The sequence below is a fragment of the Otolemur garnettii genome, unplaced genomic scaffold, assembly GCF_000181295.1.
Source record: "Otolemur garnettii isolate 467f Iridium unplaced genomic scaffold, OtoGar3 scaffold00321, whole genome shotgun sequence".
In the NCBI taxonomy this organism is placed as follows: Eukaryota; Metazoa; Chordata; class Mammalia; order Primates; family Galagidae; genus Otolemur; species Otolemur garnettii.
The window spans coordinates 256,428-274,039 of NW_003852716.1; the positions used below are offsets into that span (position 1 = coordinate 256,428).

The following is a 17,612-nucleotide window of genomic DNA, read 5'->3' on the forward strand; positions in this document are numbered from 1 at the left end:
GTAAGTTTGTATTACTACTGGCTCTGTGATACAACAAGATAAAGTAATAAGAAGGGAGCTAGGGCCAGGGCAAACCCAGTAGGAGAACTTCACCCCTAAGACAGATTTCCTCATTTGATCTTTTGGCCTTTACTTCAGGTATCATATATCTTTTAGAACTTATATTATGGGGGCAGGGTCAAGAGGGAGAAAATCAACAATGTTGGAACATAGAGACTCTTGAATCAGGTTGAGACTACTGTATTTGAGAAACCATGATCAAGAGACACCTATATTTGGGTGTGACTAAGCTTCCCTCTAAGAGGGGATGGCTTGCTCCAAATTCTGATGATCTGCCTTGTTACAATAGGAATAAAAAGAGTAATTATTCTCAAGATCTTGCACAAAGATTGGGGTGTCAGGAGATCCATTTTCCTGTGTCTCATGTTTACCAAGGGATTCAAATTCAGGCTTTGATATTATCCTCAAATGAATTGATAAGTCTAGCCATAGAACCAGACTGACCTAGTAAAAAATGTTTGTTGTACAACATAATATGATCCATGTAAAAAATGTAAACTATTTGGTAATTTTGATATTTTTAACTTAGTATTATTTTATTTAAAAAATATACTGGGAGACAAGCTTTGTGCAGTGGCAGTACTGTAGCCAATGTGGTTTATCTGAGGCATGATTATTGCTAATTGAAAACTTTTCCCAATACCCCAGCATGATGACTTGAAATATAGTCGGCATTGGCAATTTTTGACAGTCTCTATGGAGACTGAAATACAAAAGAAAAAAATATATACTGGGAGGAGGCTTAAATACAATGAGATTATGCAAGGTTCAACTTTTAAGAGGTTCTCATCCCAGTCATTTCCATCGCCTGCCCCAATCTCCAGTCCTTTCTCTTTTAAACTAGATGATATTAATGTATTTTTGCCAGTATTTTCAGATTTGTCAAGGATGTCACAGAACTTACTCATATTGGTGACATCTTTCAATATGGCCCTATAACGTCTTTCAGAAATTCCTTGAGAGTTTTTCTGTCATTATTTGTACAGGTTTTGCTCAATTTTTGTTTACCTGTGGTAACTTCTGTTATTTACCGAAGGAAAGACAAGAATTAAGAACCTTCTCTCATACTACCATCTTGTCAGAAGTCTATTAGGAGAATTTAGGGGAAAAGCAGTTTTCTAAAATGGGACACATGATTTGGCAGAGATCAGACTGTAGCCATCTCGAAGAGCACGCTTCATCAGGTGATGCATATACTTACCTAGGTTTTTAGATACTTTGATAATGGGTAAAATCCCTTGGCAGAAGCTGCTTTAGAAATAAACTGAAAAGTTTGGGTAATTCAACCTTAAGAAGTTATTTGTCCCACCATATAAGGACAACATTACTTGCCAAATAGGTATGAATTGAGGCATATAGTTCCAGCCATAATGACACATCTGAGCACAGATTTGGGCTCCCTAAGAGAGTACTTTAAAAATCCAAATTATGATTTCTTGGCCAAATGTGTAGGTTAACAACCATAAGGTAATTTTAGAAAGACTCTGTAATTCATTATTAGAAGAATTGATGAGTAAGCAAGAAAGGAAAAGATGATTACTTCACTCTGGTATCAATTTCACAAAATTGTCTTGTCAGACTAAATTGATTTCTCTGTTAGGTTGGAATAGCAATAATAGCCCACGTATTCATTGTTATGTTCAATTGTCATAACAACTCTATAAGAAAGCAGTATTATTTTTTCCAGTTTATAGGTGAGGAAATAAGCTAAATGAGATTAAGTGATTTATGCAAGTTCACACTGCTAATAAGTGACAGAGTCAAGATTTGAACCCAATTCTAAGGTTCAGAGTGTGTGCTCTTAATCAGTACACTACACTGCCTCCTCTGAGGTCTATTAAACTATACTTATCTATCTATTAATATAGTAATTTATAATAAATTATATACTACCTGACCTCCTGGGTGGTATTCAGGAGGCACATTAGTTCTTGTTAAATGAATACATCTCTGCTGCTATTGCTGTTCACCCTGGAGGAAGTTACATAAAAATACACATGTGAGAATCAGCTCTGTCACAAATCAATAATTGCAATTTAGAACCTTGCCTTTCTTTCTTTCAAGGTACAGCTAATATTTGAAACTCTCCTTCAGTAAATTTCTCCACAGTGGTCTAATACATGTGGCATGTCTACAAATTGGCAAACACATAAGCCATTTGGGCTTCAGCTGCACTGGAGGATGACTGACTTGTTGAGCTGCCTCCTAGAGGTCTCAGAAGGCAATAAACATTGTGTACCTCACCAAAGCATTTGACAGTTTTTCAAAATGTCCTTGAGAACAAAATGGAGTAACATAAGCTAGGTGATAATGATAGGACAGTAGATGGGTTAGTAATTTAAACTGATAGTGTTCAACTATGTGCCAATTGTGGACAGAGGTTTCTAACCTCAGATCTGTCCCATTGAAGTTTTTTCAATGACTAGCATGAAAATATAAAATAGCATGCTCATCTCCGTGTAAATAATATAGAATTAGAAAGCAGACTAAATGCACTGTTTGTCACTGGCAAAATCCAAAAAGTCCTTAGAGGCTGTAAAACCAGCCAAATCTAGCAAGATGAAATTGAATATGGTCAAATATAAAGTCTTGTATCAAAAATTCAGATACCACATGTAATTCCTTATGTGGCTTAACAATATGATATGTGAAAACAACACTGATTTTAACATACTAAAGTTCAAAATGATCTAGTCATGTGAGGTTATAGCATACACACAGAGAATGAAATATTAAGCCCCATTAAATACAGGCATGGTATCCAGAGCAAGGATGGCCTTTATATTTTATTCTTTACTTGATAGATTTCGTTGGAGATTTGGATCATATTAGAATGCCACAATTAAGATGGGCTCAGACAACTTGAAAAGTAACTTAGATGGTAAGTGTTTTACAACAGACACAGAACAATTATTAAAAGAATAAAGAATACTTTAGCCTAAAGACAGGTTTGTAGATTTTTTTTCAAATAATTAAAGGCTTATCTGGCAAAGGAGTGGTAGTGTTTACTTGGAGTACCTCCACAGAGCAGATCAATTCAGGTGTTGAAAGAAGTTAGAGATTTGGCTTACTATTTGGAACTTTCTAGCAATTAATTGAAGATACCTTCCTTTCAGGACCTGCTTAAACAGAAACCCACTTGGCAGGAATGTTCAAGAATGGTTTTATGCATCTGGTAGAAATTTAGATTAGAAGACATCTAAGATTCTTTGCAAAGCTAATGTTCTCCCAGTGAATTTTCCACCTCCTTATTGAAGTTGCAAAATCATTTGTTCCAGAAGAAAATCATGTTATAGACTTCTATCTTATATTTTAGTTTAGTAAACAGCGCCTCAGGAGTAGGCTGCACACATTTTTTGACATATAAGATCTGGGTTGGCTGGGCTCAGTGACTCACACCTGTAATCCTAGCACTCTGGTAGGTTGAGGTAGGTGAATTGTTTGAACTCAGGAGTTCGAGACCAGCCTGAGCAGGAAGTAGACCTCATTTTCACTAAAAGTAGAAATATTAGCCAGGCATGGTGGCAGGATGCTCAGGAGGCCAAGGCAGAGAAGGATTGCTTGAACCTAGATGTTTGAGATTGCAGTGAGCTACAATGATGCCCCTGTACTCTACCTGGGCAAGAGAGCAAGATTGTGTCACAAAAAGATTTTTTAAAAAAAGAAGAACTAGGTTAATTCACCATTTATTTAATTTTGTAATACTACACCTTAATAAAAGGACCCAAACTACAAGTTATTAAACTGAATGTCTCAAAGCTCTGAGAGCTTGGGAAATGATGCTTATGTTCGAAGGGTTCTGGTTGGAGAGTGAAGGCTACAAATGTACTCTGACCTCCTGTTTCTTTTGATATTCTCCTACCCCTTGTCATTCCCAGTAGTGGTTAAGGGGTATGAAAAAGATAAAACAGACAGTGGAATGTGAAATGGGATAGAAAGGGTATTTTTTAAATTCCATATATAATTCTTTAGTTATAATGATCTCTTTACAACAAAAAATTGTATTTATGTGTTGCTTTACATGCCACCTAAGTGGGTATCATTATATCAAATAAATTGCCTTAAGATTCTGAGTCACTATACTTTATGTTCTTTAGAATTTGCCCTAGAAATTCGAAGAGTGTAAGAAAGAGCATCCTGGTATCGGTAACAAGCTGAAATACATGAAACATCAAATTCTTTATTTGAGAAATATGAATTGAATCTCAAATATGTGTATGAGTGTGCATGTGTGTATGCATGTGTGTAACTTTGGTTTTGCCAGCTAAATCAGGGTCTTCTCTATATATTCAAATACTGATGAACTACTTTCAAACATTTCCCCTATAGCTATTTTCCTTCTTCATGTGCCTTGACCTGAGTGAACCTACCAAAGTTCTTGCCTTCTTGCTTCACTTAGACCCTTGCTCCCACTTCTCAATGTATTCCTGTATCTAGACAGCTTCAGGTCCTGTGACTTATTTTTAAGTAGTTTTTAAACATAGTTTTATCTTGACATAAAAATTATTAAGACAATATGGAATTCCAACATATTCCACACCAAATTTTTCCCTATTACTGACATATTACATTCATATTGTGTGTTTGCTACAATTAATGAAACAATGCTTATACATTATTATTAGCTTAAGTCCATATTTCATTCAGATTTCATTAGTTTTCACCCAATGTACTTGTCCTGTTCCAGTGTCCCATCCAGGATACCACATTATATTTACTCATCATGTCTCCTTAGGTTTCTCTTGATGGTGTCATTCCTTGACAGATTTGAGGAATACTGGTCAGGTATTATGTAGAGGTAATATGAGTTGCCTGGTATTTCTTTCATGATTAAATTAGGGTTATGGAGTTTGGGGAAGTAGACCACAAAGGTAAAGTGCAATTTTTTTATTAAATCATAGCTGTGTACATTAATGCAGTCATGGGGTACAATGTGCTAGTTTTATATACAATTTGAAATATTTTCATCAAACTGGTTGACACAGCCTTCATGGCATTTTCTTAGTTGCTGTGTTAAGACATTTATATTCTACATTTAGTAAGTTTCACATGTACCCTTGTAAGATACACCATAGGTGTGGTCCCACCAATTACCCTCCCTCCATCCATCCTCCCCTTTTCCCTCCCCTCCTTTTCCCCTTTCCCCATATTCTTGGGCTATAATTGGTTATGAAAGCTATAAATTAGTTTCATAGTAGGGCTGAGTACATTGGATACTTTTTATCTCATCATCTCAAGCATATGTACTATCAACATGAGTTATTACTGTTGACGTTGACCTTGATCACCTAGCTTGAGGTCGGTAAGTATCAATTTTATCTACAATGAAATTATTTATCCCACTCCCAGTACTATACTCTTTAAAAGGAAGTTACTAGATGCAGTCCACACTTGGATGGACAGTTATGGTAAAGTATCTACATATTATAATTTATTCAGAATTATTCTTTATGGGACATTTGTCTCCCTATTGCAATCTATTTATTTAATAATGTATTTATGTCAGTATGGACTCATGCACTTTATACTTAGGGTTATAATCTAACACTACCTTATTTTCTTGCTCAGGTTATTCCATCTTTGAGCATGGAGTGTTTTTCTAGTTGACTTCCAATCATTGACATACCTCTATCAAATTTTGAGCACATTTACATCAGTATTGTATGTTTCTTTGTGTTCTGGCACTACAAGTTTCTCCAGGATCATCATATAGATTTACTGGCTCATTTTCCCTAGGAGCCCTGGTTCCATTTATTGGAGAATTACATTGGAAATGAAAACCTGGGTGCTAGTTGTGCTTCTTGCTACACTGGTGTCATTGATTCTAGGCTCTCTCAATTGTCAGAGAAAGGAAATAGATGTGTATCCTGACTCATGTATATTCACATTTATATAAATACTCCTTCTATGTGTAATCAACTGTAGCTATATTAAACTAAATATAAGGTATTTTTTTACTTAATTTTTTTATTAAGTCATTTGTACATAGATCATAAATACATTTATGCCATTATTGGATTCAATGTGTTGATTATATGTACAAATTGGAGTGCTTACATCCTACTAAACAACATAGCCTACACCTCATTTGCCCAATTACAGCATTAAGACATTTGTGTTCTACACCTGATAGATCCAACTTGTACTTTCAATATGCTCCATAGGTGTGGTCCCCCTATCAACCCTCCCTCTATTGAGCCACACCCCTCCGTTCCCTTCTCCCTCCCCTTTCCTCCTTCATCCTAGGCTATAGTTGTGTTTCATTTATCATATGCTTGTGTGAGTGATTGTAAATTGGTTTCACAGTAGTACTGAGTACATTGGATATTTTTTTCCATTCCTGAGATACTTTACTAAGAAGAATATTTTCCAGCTCCATCCACATAAACATAAAAGAGGTAAAGTCTTCTTTTTTCTTAATGCTGCATGGTATTCCATGCTATACATATACCACAATTTATTAATCCATTCATGGATTTTTTTTTTGAGACAAACTCTCACTTGTCACCCTTGGTAGAGGGCCATGGCATCACAGTTCACAGCAACCTCAAACTCCTAGGCTTAAGTGATTCTCTTGCCTCAGCCTCTGGAGTAGCTGGGACTAGAGGCACCCGCCACAATGCTCAGCTGTATTTTCTTGCAGTTCAGCTGGGGCTGGATTTGAACCCACCACCCTCAGTATATGGAGCCGGAACGCTATTCACTAAGCCATAGGCACCGCCCTACTTAATTTTTTTTTATTAAGTCATTTGTACATAGATCATTTGTACATAAATGCATACATTTATGCCATGATAGGATTCAATGTATTGATTATTTGTACAAATTGGAGTGCTTACAACCTACTAAGCAACATAGCCTACACCTCATTTACCCAATTACAGTGTTAAGACATTTGTGTTCTACACCTGATAGATCCAACTTGTACTTCCAATATGCTCCATAGGTGTGGTCCTCCTCCTAACCCTCCCTCTATGAACCCAGCCCCCTACCTTTCCCTTTCTTACCCATGCCCTTCTTCATCTGAGGCTATTGTTGGGTTTCATTTTTCAGATGCAAGTGTGAGTCATTATAAATTGGTTTTACAGTAGTACTGAGTACATTGACTGGTTTTTTTTCCATTCCTGAGATACTTTACTAAAAAGAATAATTTCCAGCTCCATCCATGTAAACATAAAAGAGATAAAGTCTTCATTTTTTAATGCTGCATAGTATTCCATGGTACACATATAGCACAATTTATTAATCCATTCATGGCTCGAAGGGCACTTGGGCTTCTTCCATGACTTGGCAATTATGAATTTGAACTATAATGAACAATCTGGTGCAAATATTTTTGTTGCCAAATGATTTTTGGTCCTTTGGAAATACACCTAGAAGAGGAATTGCAGGTCTACATTTAGATTCATGAGTGTTCGCCAAACTTCCTTCTAAAAGGAATGTACTAACTTACATTCTCACCAGCAGTGCAGAAGTGTTCCCTTTACTCCACATCCATGCCTACATCTATAGTTTTGAGATTTTGTGATGTGGGCTATTCTTACTGGAGTTAGATGTATCTCAAAGTGGTTTTGGTTTGTATTTCTCTGATGATTAAAGATAATGAGCATTTTTTCATGTGTCTATAGACCATGAGCCAATCTTCTTCAGAGAAGCTTCTATTCATGTCTCTTGCCCACAATGAAATGGAATCACTTGTTTTTTTTCTTATTAATAAGTTTGAGTTCTCTGTTGATTCTGGTTATTAGACCTTTGTTGGAAATATAAGTTGCAAAAATCCTCTCCCATTCTGAAGGCTGTCTGTTTGCTTTATTTAGTGTGCTCTTGGCAGTGCAGAAGCTTTTTAATTTGATCAGAACCCAGTAATGTATTCTTTATGTTGCCTCAATTGCTCGGGGTTGTCCTCCTCATAAAATATTCTCCCAGGCCAATTTCTTCAAGTGTTTCCCCTGCACTCTCTCTAAGAATTTTTATGGTTTCATGTCTTAAGTTTAAGTCCTTTAACCAGTGAGAGTCAATTTTGGTTAGAGGAGAAAGATGTGGGTCCAGTTTCAGCCTTCTACAAGTCGCCAGCCAATTCACCCAGCACCATTTGTTGAATAGGGAATCTTTCCCTCAATTTATATTTTTGATAGGCTTACCAAAGGTAAATTGACAAGAAGTGTCTGGGTTCACCTTCTGGTCTTCAATTCTATTCCCTACATCTACCTCTCTATTTTTGTGCCAGTATCATGCTGTTTTGATGACTGTAGATTTATAGTATAGTCTGAAGTCTGAAAGTGTGATTCCTCCCAATTTGTTTTTATTTCTGAGTAATGTCTTGGCTATTCTAAGTTTTTTCTGTTTCTATATAAAATGAAGTACTAAATTTTCCAGGTCTTTAAAGTATAACAGAGGTGCTTTAATAGGGATTGTGTTAAATCTGTAGATTGCATTAGGTAGTATAGACAATGTGTAAGTAATTTGACACTGTTGATTCTTCCCAGCCATGAGCATGGTATATTTTTCCATTTGTTAACATCTTCAGCTATTTCTTTTCTCAGAGTTTCATAGTTCTCTTTACAGAGATCATGTCCTTAGTTAACTACACTCCCAGATATTTCATCTTCTTTGGCATGATTGTAAAGGGAATAGAGTCCTTGATTGATTTTTCCCCTTGACTATTCTTGATATATATAAAGGCTATAGATTTGTTAATGTTAATTTTGTATCTTGAGACATTGCTGTACTCCTTGATCACTTCTAGGAGTTTTGTAGTTGATTCCCTGGGATTTTTGAGATACATAATCATATCATCTGTGAAGAGTAAAAGTTTGGTTTCCTCTGGTCCTATTTGGATCCCCTTGATTGCCTTCTGTTGCCTGATTGTGGTGGCTAAGAATTCCATTACCATGTTAAAAAGCAATGGAGAAAGTGGTCATCCTTGCCTGGTTCCTGATCGGAGTAGAAATTATTTAAGTTTTACTCTATTCAATACGATATTGGCTGTGGTTTGCTGTGGCCTCTGTCAGTTTAAGAAATGTTCCTTCTATACCTATTTTCTTAAGCGTTCTGATCAAGAAAGGATGCTTGATATTGTCAGAAGCTTTTTCTGCATCAATTAAGAGAATCATATGGTTTTTGTTTTTTAATTTCTTTATGTGATGTATTATATTTATGGATTTATGTATATTGAACCATCCTTGGGACCCTGGGATGAAACACACCTGGTTGTGATGTATAATTTATTTGATGTGTTTTTGGATTCTGTTTGCTAGGATCTTATTGAATATTTTTGCATCAATATTCATTAGACATATTGGTCTATAATTTTCTTTTCTTGTAGGGTCTTTTCCTGGTTTGGGTATCAGGGTGATATTTGCTTCATAGAATGTGTTGGGAAGTATTCCTTCTGTTTCTGTGTTTTAGGAAAGCTTAGGTAATATAGGTACTAGATTCTCTTCAAAGGTTTGGTAGAATTCTGATGTGAGACCATCTGATCATGGGCTTTTCTTTTTGGGTAGATTTCTTATAATTGATGGTATTTCAGAACTTTGTTGTAGCCTTGTTCAGCATTTCCACTTCTTTCTGGGTAATCTAGGAGTGGGGCACGTTATCAAGTATTGATCTATTTCCCTCAGATTTTCATACTTCTGAGAATAGAATTTTATGTAATATTCATTAAGCATTTGTTGAATTTCTGAGGATTCTGTTGTTATTTGACCTTTATCATTTCTAATTGATGAAATTAGGGATTTTAGTCTTCTGCTTCTGGTTAAGTTAGCCAAAGGTTTATCTATTTTACTGACCTTCTCAAAGAACCAACTTTTTGGTTGGCTGATGTGTTGTACAATTCTTTTGTTTTCAATTTCATTTACTTATGCTATAATTTTAGCTATTTCTTTTCTTCTGCTGGGTTAGTGTTTGAATGTTCTTCCTTTTCCAGTTGCTTGACATGTACCATTAACTTGTTGACTTCCTCTCTTTCCGTTCTCTTGAGGAAGGATTGCAGTGCTATTAGTTTCCCTCTTGGGACTGCCTTTGTGGTATCCAAGAGGTTCTGGTAGTTCGTGTCTTCATTATTGTTTTGTTCCAAAAATTTGGTAATTTCCTTCTTAATCTCTTCTATGACCCAGCTATCATTCAGCATGAGATCATTTAGTTTCCATGTTTTTGTATTAGTATGCAGATTCTTGTTACTGAGTTCAACTTTTATTCTATGATGGTCTGAGAAAATACAAGGAATAATTTCTATTCTTTTAAATTTGCTGACGTTAGACTTGTGACCTTAGATGTGATCAATTTTGTAGTATGTTCCATGGGCTGATGAGAATAATGTGTATTCAGTTTTGTTAGGATGAAATGTTCTGTAGATGTCTGTTAAGTCCAAAAGTTGAATAGTTAAATTTAAATTCAAAATTTCTTTGCTTAGTTTCTTCTTAGAGGATCTATCCAACACAGCCAAAAGAGGGTTAAAATCTCCAATTATTATGGTACTGGAGGAAATCACATTGTTCATGTCTGTTAGAGTTTCTCTTATAAATTGAGGTGCATTCTGGTTGCATGCATAAATGTTAATAATTGAAATCTCATCATGTTGAGTGTTACCCTTAACAAATAAGAAGTGCCCATCCTTATCTTTCCCTACTTTTGATGGTTTAAATCCTAATGTGTCTGCAGATAAAATTGCAACTCCTGCATTTTTCTGATTTCCATTTGCCTGGATTATAGATGCCATCTCTTCACTATGATTCTATGTTTATCTTTTAAGATAAGGTGAGATTCTTGAATGCAACAGATGTCTGGCCTGAGTTTTGTGTCCAGTCAGCCAACCTGTGCCTCTTTTGAGGACAATTTAAACCATTCACATTAATTGAGAGTATTGATAAGCCAGATAGTATTTTAGCAATCGAGTTTTTCAATAGCCCAGTGGACATTTTTAATCCTTTTGCCACTGTGGAAGTTGGAATTTGATTAAAAGTTTCTGAGTGAGTTTACTTTGGTGGTGGAGGATTATACTGTTCATTATGGAGGAGAGGTCTGAGAATATCCTGGAGAGCTGGTTTAGTTATGGCAAATTTCTTCAACATATGCATGTCATTAAATTATTTAATATCTACATTGTAGATGAAACTCAGATTAGCTGGATACAGGATCCTGGGTTGAAAGTTATTTTCTTTAAGGAGATTAAAGGTCAATGACCACCCTCTTCTAGCTTGAAACGTTTCAGCAGAGAGATCTACAGTCATTCTAATGTTCTTTCCCTTGTAGGTTATGCTTTTCTTACATTTGGCTGCTTGCAGAATTTTCTTCTTCATATTAACTTTGGTGAAGCTAATTATAATGTCTATCAGAATTTTTATTTGAGTTGAGTTGTGCCAGTGTACTGAAACTATCTGCTATCTGAATTTCAGAATCTCTTGGAATGTCTGGAAAGTTCTCTTTGATTTTTCATGAAGTAAACCATCTTCACAGCAACCTGATCACCTTCAGGAATTTCTATAAGGCAAATATTAGATCTCTTTGAATTATCCCAGAGCTCTCTGAGAGAATGATTCATTTTTGTTTTCCACTCATTTTCCTCTTTGAGCATTTGGGAGCGTTCAAAAACTTTGTCTTCAATGTCAGAGATCCTTTCTTCTGCCTGCTCCATTCTGCTCCTCCCTTACTGAGGCATTCTACTGTATTTTAGAGATCTTTGAGGGCTGCAAGTTCTTGCCTCAGTGTGACAAAATCTTTGGTGATTTTTTGTCTTTGAATTCATTGAATTCTTGAGACTTTTTTTTTAATTACTCCTTGAAATTCTAATCCCATCTTTACCTCCATTCTGTTGATCTTATTTGCAGTCCAAATTTTGGACTCAATTTCTGACATCTCAGCCTTTTGTTTATGAATGGGATCTTGTGCTGTGTTTGCCATATCATTCCTTGGAGGAGTTGATCTACTCTGATTATTCATGTTGCCAGAGTTTTTCCGCTGATTGTGCCTCATGATTATTTTTCACCATTGACTAGATGGGCAGGTAAGTTGAAATTGGATTGGGAGTTCCTGGAGTTGTGCTTAAGCAGCCCTTTATTAAGGATCTGATACTGATGACCGCAGCTTTTTCTCCTATAGCTTTGCACAGGACTCATACAGTATACAGCCTGAGGCTGAGGAAAACTGCTTGGTGGAGTTAGGTGGCTCTGTCTTGTACTCAGCTGGTACTTGTCTGATCCTAGTGGATGAGTGACTCTGGTGAAGTATTAGCTGTGGAGAAATACAAGCAACTAGGATATCCTACCCACCATGGACAACAACTGGAAGAGGAAAATGAACCTTTCCTGTTTTCACACAACCAGGGTACCACCCAAGAGGGTCCTTGAGTGATTGTCCCAGGTTAGGCATTGCAAACCCATTAACCCAGTCAGTACAAACTCTCAAGTGGGAGAGTTCAAAGGTCTCCATCAACTAGATGGCAGAGGTCTACTGGATGCTCAAATTTGGCTTGCTCCTGTGATCTATGGAGTCAGAAAGGCCCACCCGGTAGCAGAATTGGACCAGGGTGCTGAGTCTCTTTCTCAACTTTGTTCTTCTTTCATGCCCAGTCACTGGTGACCCCACAGGGCTGAGGTCCTGCTCCCTCCAATAAGCAGATGTGCCGGGCTTTGCACCTGTCAGAGTCAAAGGAAGGTCAATGCCCCCGCACCTGGCCACTACCCTCTGCCACCAGCCAGCTGGGGGAGCTGAGGCCTGCCTGCCTTGGGTACTTACTCAGTAGGCACTGGCGAGTGTTCCACTTGGACTAAATCTAATCCTGAGGGTAACAAGTCAACAAATGCTTTTCTCCCTCAGCCACGATTCCTTTGCCCCAGCCTCTCTGAAGCATCGATATATCTATAGAGTGAGTTCTGGTTTCCTCTGGCAGTCCTCAGAGTTGGGGAGGTGTCTCTCCAAGATTAGACCCTGGCAGGATTGCTCTATTATTGCTGAGTCTTTGTGGGAAGTGATGCTGTGCAGCTCCCATGGGCCTGCCACAGCCAAGGAGTTCTGACTGTAGGAGCAACTCTGGCAGCGTGGGTACACAGGTCTAGCAGCAGGTCAGGGGATGCTGTACACGGGTCTGGCAGTGCCTAGTGCCCAGTCACTTCAGGAAGGAGAACACTCAGCTCATGATGCTGTTCCGGCAGGGGAGGGGGGCAGAGCAGAGGCTCCTGCAGGGCAGGGTACAGAGGCAGACATGGGATGCACATCTCTAGAAGGGTGGCATGTGAGTGTCTAGCCAGGCAGAGTACAGGCGCTTGGTCCAGCAGGGTGGAGGTCCCTGCTCATAAGCCTGCTCCCACAGTCATTGGAGGGGTTAGGCTTCTTGTTCATCAGGCAAGGGGGGGAAGGGTGGACTGGAAGTTAAGAATGGCAGGGAAAACGTAAGTTCAATTTTTCTGCCTGGCAAGAGAGTGCTCAGGGTCGCAACAGGGTCCCTCTGGTGAAGTAGACCCCACTTCCTATAGCTCTCACCCAGGGGGTGAGACAAGAGGTCTTCAGTTCACTGCTCGCCTGTAGAAAACCTACAGGAGTAAATGAAGAGAAAAAGAAAAAAAAAAAAAACCACAACTTTCTCAGGGGAGCAGATGGACATTTTTCCTTTGGAATGAATTTTGTACCTGAAGTTTGCTTTCTTGGAATTGCAGCTTGCCTCAGCAGAGGTTACCTCAGTTATCACTCCTATCTCGGTTTGGCTCCCAGTCTTCAGCTTTATTTGGGTACTTTCTGGACATTATCTTTCCCTCTGGATGGGAGCTTCGGTCAGAGGCTGGCTCCAGTTGGCCATATTGCCCCTCCCCCCATTTTGACTTAATTTTTATTAATTCATAACTGCATACAATTCTAGGTATAATATGATAATTTGATATACAATGTTGAATGCTTAAACCAAACTAATTAACATAACCATCACCTCACTTATTTTTGTGGTAAGACATTTATAATATGCTCTTAGTTGTTTTGAAATGTACCCTTGCATTGTGTATATCAGATAAGATCTAGCCAAGTACCCTCCCTCCACTTCCCTACTCCCTCCCCTCCCCTCTTTCATTATGGGCTGTCTTTGTGTTTTATCATTCATATGAATGTGTAAGTGTTTATATATTGGTTTCATAGTAGTATTGAGTACATTGGATAATATTTTTCCATTCTTCTTTATTGGTTTCATAGTAGTATTGAGTACATTGGATAATATCTTTCCATTCTTCTTTACTAAGAAGAATATATTTCAGTTTCATCCACATAACATAAAAGATGTAGCATCTCTCTGTTTTTATGACTGCATAATATTCTATGGTATACATATACTACAATTTGTTTATCTATTCATGAGTTGCTCAGCATTTAGGCTGCTTCCATGACTTGGCTACTGTGAATGGGGCTGCAGTAAACATTCTGATACAAATGTCTTTGTTGTAAAATGATTATTGTTCATCTGCGTAGATACCAGGTAATGATATTGCAGAATAAAACAGTATATCAACTTTTAGTTCCTTGAGAATTCTTCATACTTTTTTCCAAAAAGGCTGTATTAGTTTGTTGTCCCACCAGCAGTGTAGAAATGTTCCTTTCTCTCCAAATCCACACCAATATCTGCAGTTTTAAATTTTTGTGATATGGGCTAATCTTACTGGAGTTAAGTGATATCACAAAATGATTTTGATTTGCATTTCTCCGATGTTTAAAGATGATGAGCATTTTTCATATGTTTGTATGCCATGTGCCTATCATCTTCTGAAAAGTTTCTGTTCAGGTCTCTTGTGCACATAGAATTGGGATTATTCTTTTCTCATTGATTGGTTTAAGTTCTCTGTAGATTCTGGTTATTAGACCTTTGTCAGAAATATAACCTCCAAAAATCCTCTCCCATTATGAAGGCTGTCTGTTTACTTTACTTACAGTGCCCTTAGCTGTGCAGCTTTTTAGATTGATCAGATCCCAGTAATATATTTTTGGTATTGCTTCAATTGCTGGGGGGTCCTCCTCATACAATATTTTCTCAAGTCAATATTTTCAAGCATTTTCCCTGCACCCTTTTCTAGTATTTTTATAGATTCATGTCTTAATATTAATTTTTTATCCAGTGAGAATTAATTTTTGTTAGTGTTGAAAAGTGAGGATCCACTTTCAGTCTGCTATGAGTCACTAGCCAGTTCTCCCAGCAACATTTGTTAAATAGGGAATCTTTTACCCAGTGTATGTTTTTTTTTGTATGTTTGTTTTTAATACTTTTTTTTCATTAAATCATAGTTGTACACATTAATACTATCATGGGGTATAGTGTGTTGTTTCCATATACAATTTTAAATATTCTCATCCAATTGGCCAACATAGCCTTCATGTCATTCTCATAGTTATTGTGTTAAGACATTTGTATTCCATATTTAGAAAGATTCACATGTATCCTTATAGGATAGATCATAGGTGTGATCCCAACAATCCCCCTCCCTTCAACCATCCTTCCCCTCTCCTCCCCTGCCCCTCTCCTTTCCCCATATTCTTGGGCTAAAATTGAGTTATAGCTTTGCTATGATAGCTAACTATTCATTTCATAGTAGGGTTGAGTTCATTGGATACTTTTTCTTCCATTCTTGAAGTACTTTGCTAAGAAGAATATTTTTCAGCTCCATCCATGTAAACATGGAAGAAGTAAAGTCTTCATCTTTCTTGATGGCTGCATAGTATTCCATGGTGTACATATACCACAATTTATTGATACATTCATGGGTTGAGGGACACATTGGCTTCTTCCATGTCATAGGAATTGTGAATTGGGCTGCAATGAACATTCTGGTACAAATATCTGTATTGCAGCATGATTTTTCGTCTTCTCAATATATACCTAGCAGAGGAATTATAGGGTCAAATGGCAGGTCTATTTTTAGTTCTCTAAGTTTTCTCCAGATGAAGTTCCAAAAGGAGTGTATTAGTTTGCAATCCCACCAGCAGTGTAGAAGTGTTCCCTTTTCTCCACAACCATGCCAACATCTGTGATTTTGTGATACGGGCTAATCTTACTGGTGTTAGATGATATCTCAAAGTAGTTTTGATTTGCATTTCTCTGATGATTAATGATGGTGAGTATTTTTTCATATGTCTGTAGGCCATGTACCTGTCTCCTTTAGAAAAGTTTCTCTTCAAGTCCCTTGCCCACCCTGAGATGGGATCACTTGTTCTCTTCTTGCTAATATGTTTGAGTTCTTTGTGGATTCTGGTTATTAAACCTTTGTCAGAAACATAACCAGCAAATATCTTTTCCCATTCTGAGGGCTGTCTGCTTGCTTTTCTTACTATGTTCTTGGCTGTGCAGAATCGTTTTAATCTGAGGAAGTCCCAGTAGTGTATTTTTGATGTTGCTTCAATTGCCCGGAGGTTCCTCCTCATAAAATATTTGTGCAGGCCAATTTCTTCAAGAGTTTTCCCTACACTTTCTTCTAGTGCCTTTGTAGTTTCATGTCTCGAATTTAAATCTTTAATCCAGTGAGAGTCTATCTTAGTTAGTGGTGACAGGTGTGGGTCCAGTTTCAGTTTTCTGCAGTTTGCCAGCCAGTTCGTCCAGCACCATTTGTTAAATAGGGAATCTTTTCCTCACTTAAAGTTTTTAATTGGCTTCTCAAAGATCATATAGTGGTAAGTAGCTGCGTTCATGTCTTGGTTCTCTATTCTGTTTCATATATCTAACTCTATTGTTGTGCCAATACCATGCTGTTTTGATCACTATGGATTTATAGTATAGTCTGATGTCTGATAGTGTGATTCCTCCTGGTTTATTTTTGTTTCTGAGTAATGTCTTGGCTATTCGAGGTTTTTTCTGATTCCATATAAAATGAAGTATTATTTTTTTGAGATCTTTAAAGTATGACATGGAATTTTTTTCTTTGTTTTTTCTTTTTTTTTTATTGAATAGTAACTGTGTACATTGATGCACTTTGGGGGTACAGTGTGTTGTTTTCACACACAATCCAAGACACTTCCTTCAAACTGGTTAACATAGTCTTCATGTAACTTAGTTATTGTGTTAAAACATTCATATTCTACTCATAGAAATATTCACTTGTACCCTTGTAAGAAGAACCACAGAAATGAACCCTCAAATCCCTCTCCCTCCCCCCTACCCATATCCTTAGGTTGTTATTAGGTTATAGCTTTCATATAAAAAGGTTTAAATTAATTTCATAATAGGTGTGTGTACATGGGATACTTTTTCTACCATTCCTGTGATACTTGGCTAAGAAGAACATTTTCCAGCTCCATCCATGTTAACATGGAGGACATAAAGTCTCCATCTTTCTTTATGGCTGCATAGTATTCCATGGTGTACATATACCACAGTTTGTTCATCCATTCGTGGATCAATGGGCACTTGGGTTTCTTCCATGACCTGGCAGCTATGAATGGGGCTGCAATAAACATTCTGATACAAATATCTTTGTTGTAATGCGATTTTTGGTCATCTGGGAATATACCTAATAAAGGAATTGCAGGGTCAAACGGCAGGTCTATTTTTAGTTCTCTAAGTGTTCTCCAGATGTCTTTCCAAAAGGAACGTA

General features: G+C 37.2%; 1 non-coding gene across 1 annotated transcript; it reads left to right on the forward strand.

Moving 5' to 3' along the window:
* Positions 1-622: 622 nt before the first annotated feature.
* Positions 623-763, forward strand: LOC111722695. Its single transcript, XR_002771402.1, has one exon. It is a non-coding gene; the product is annotated as a U4 spliceosomal RNA (small nuclear RNA).
* Positions 764-17,612: the final 16,849 nt, after the last annotated feature.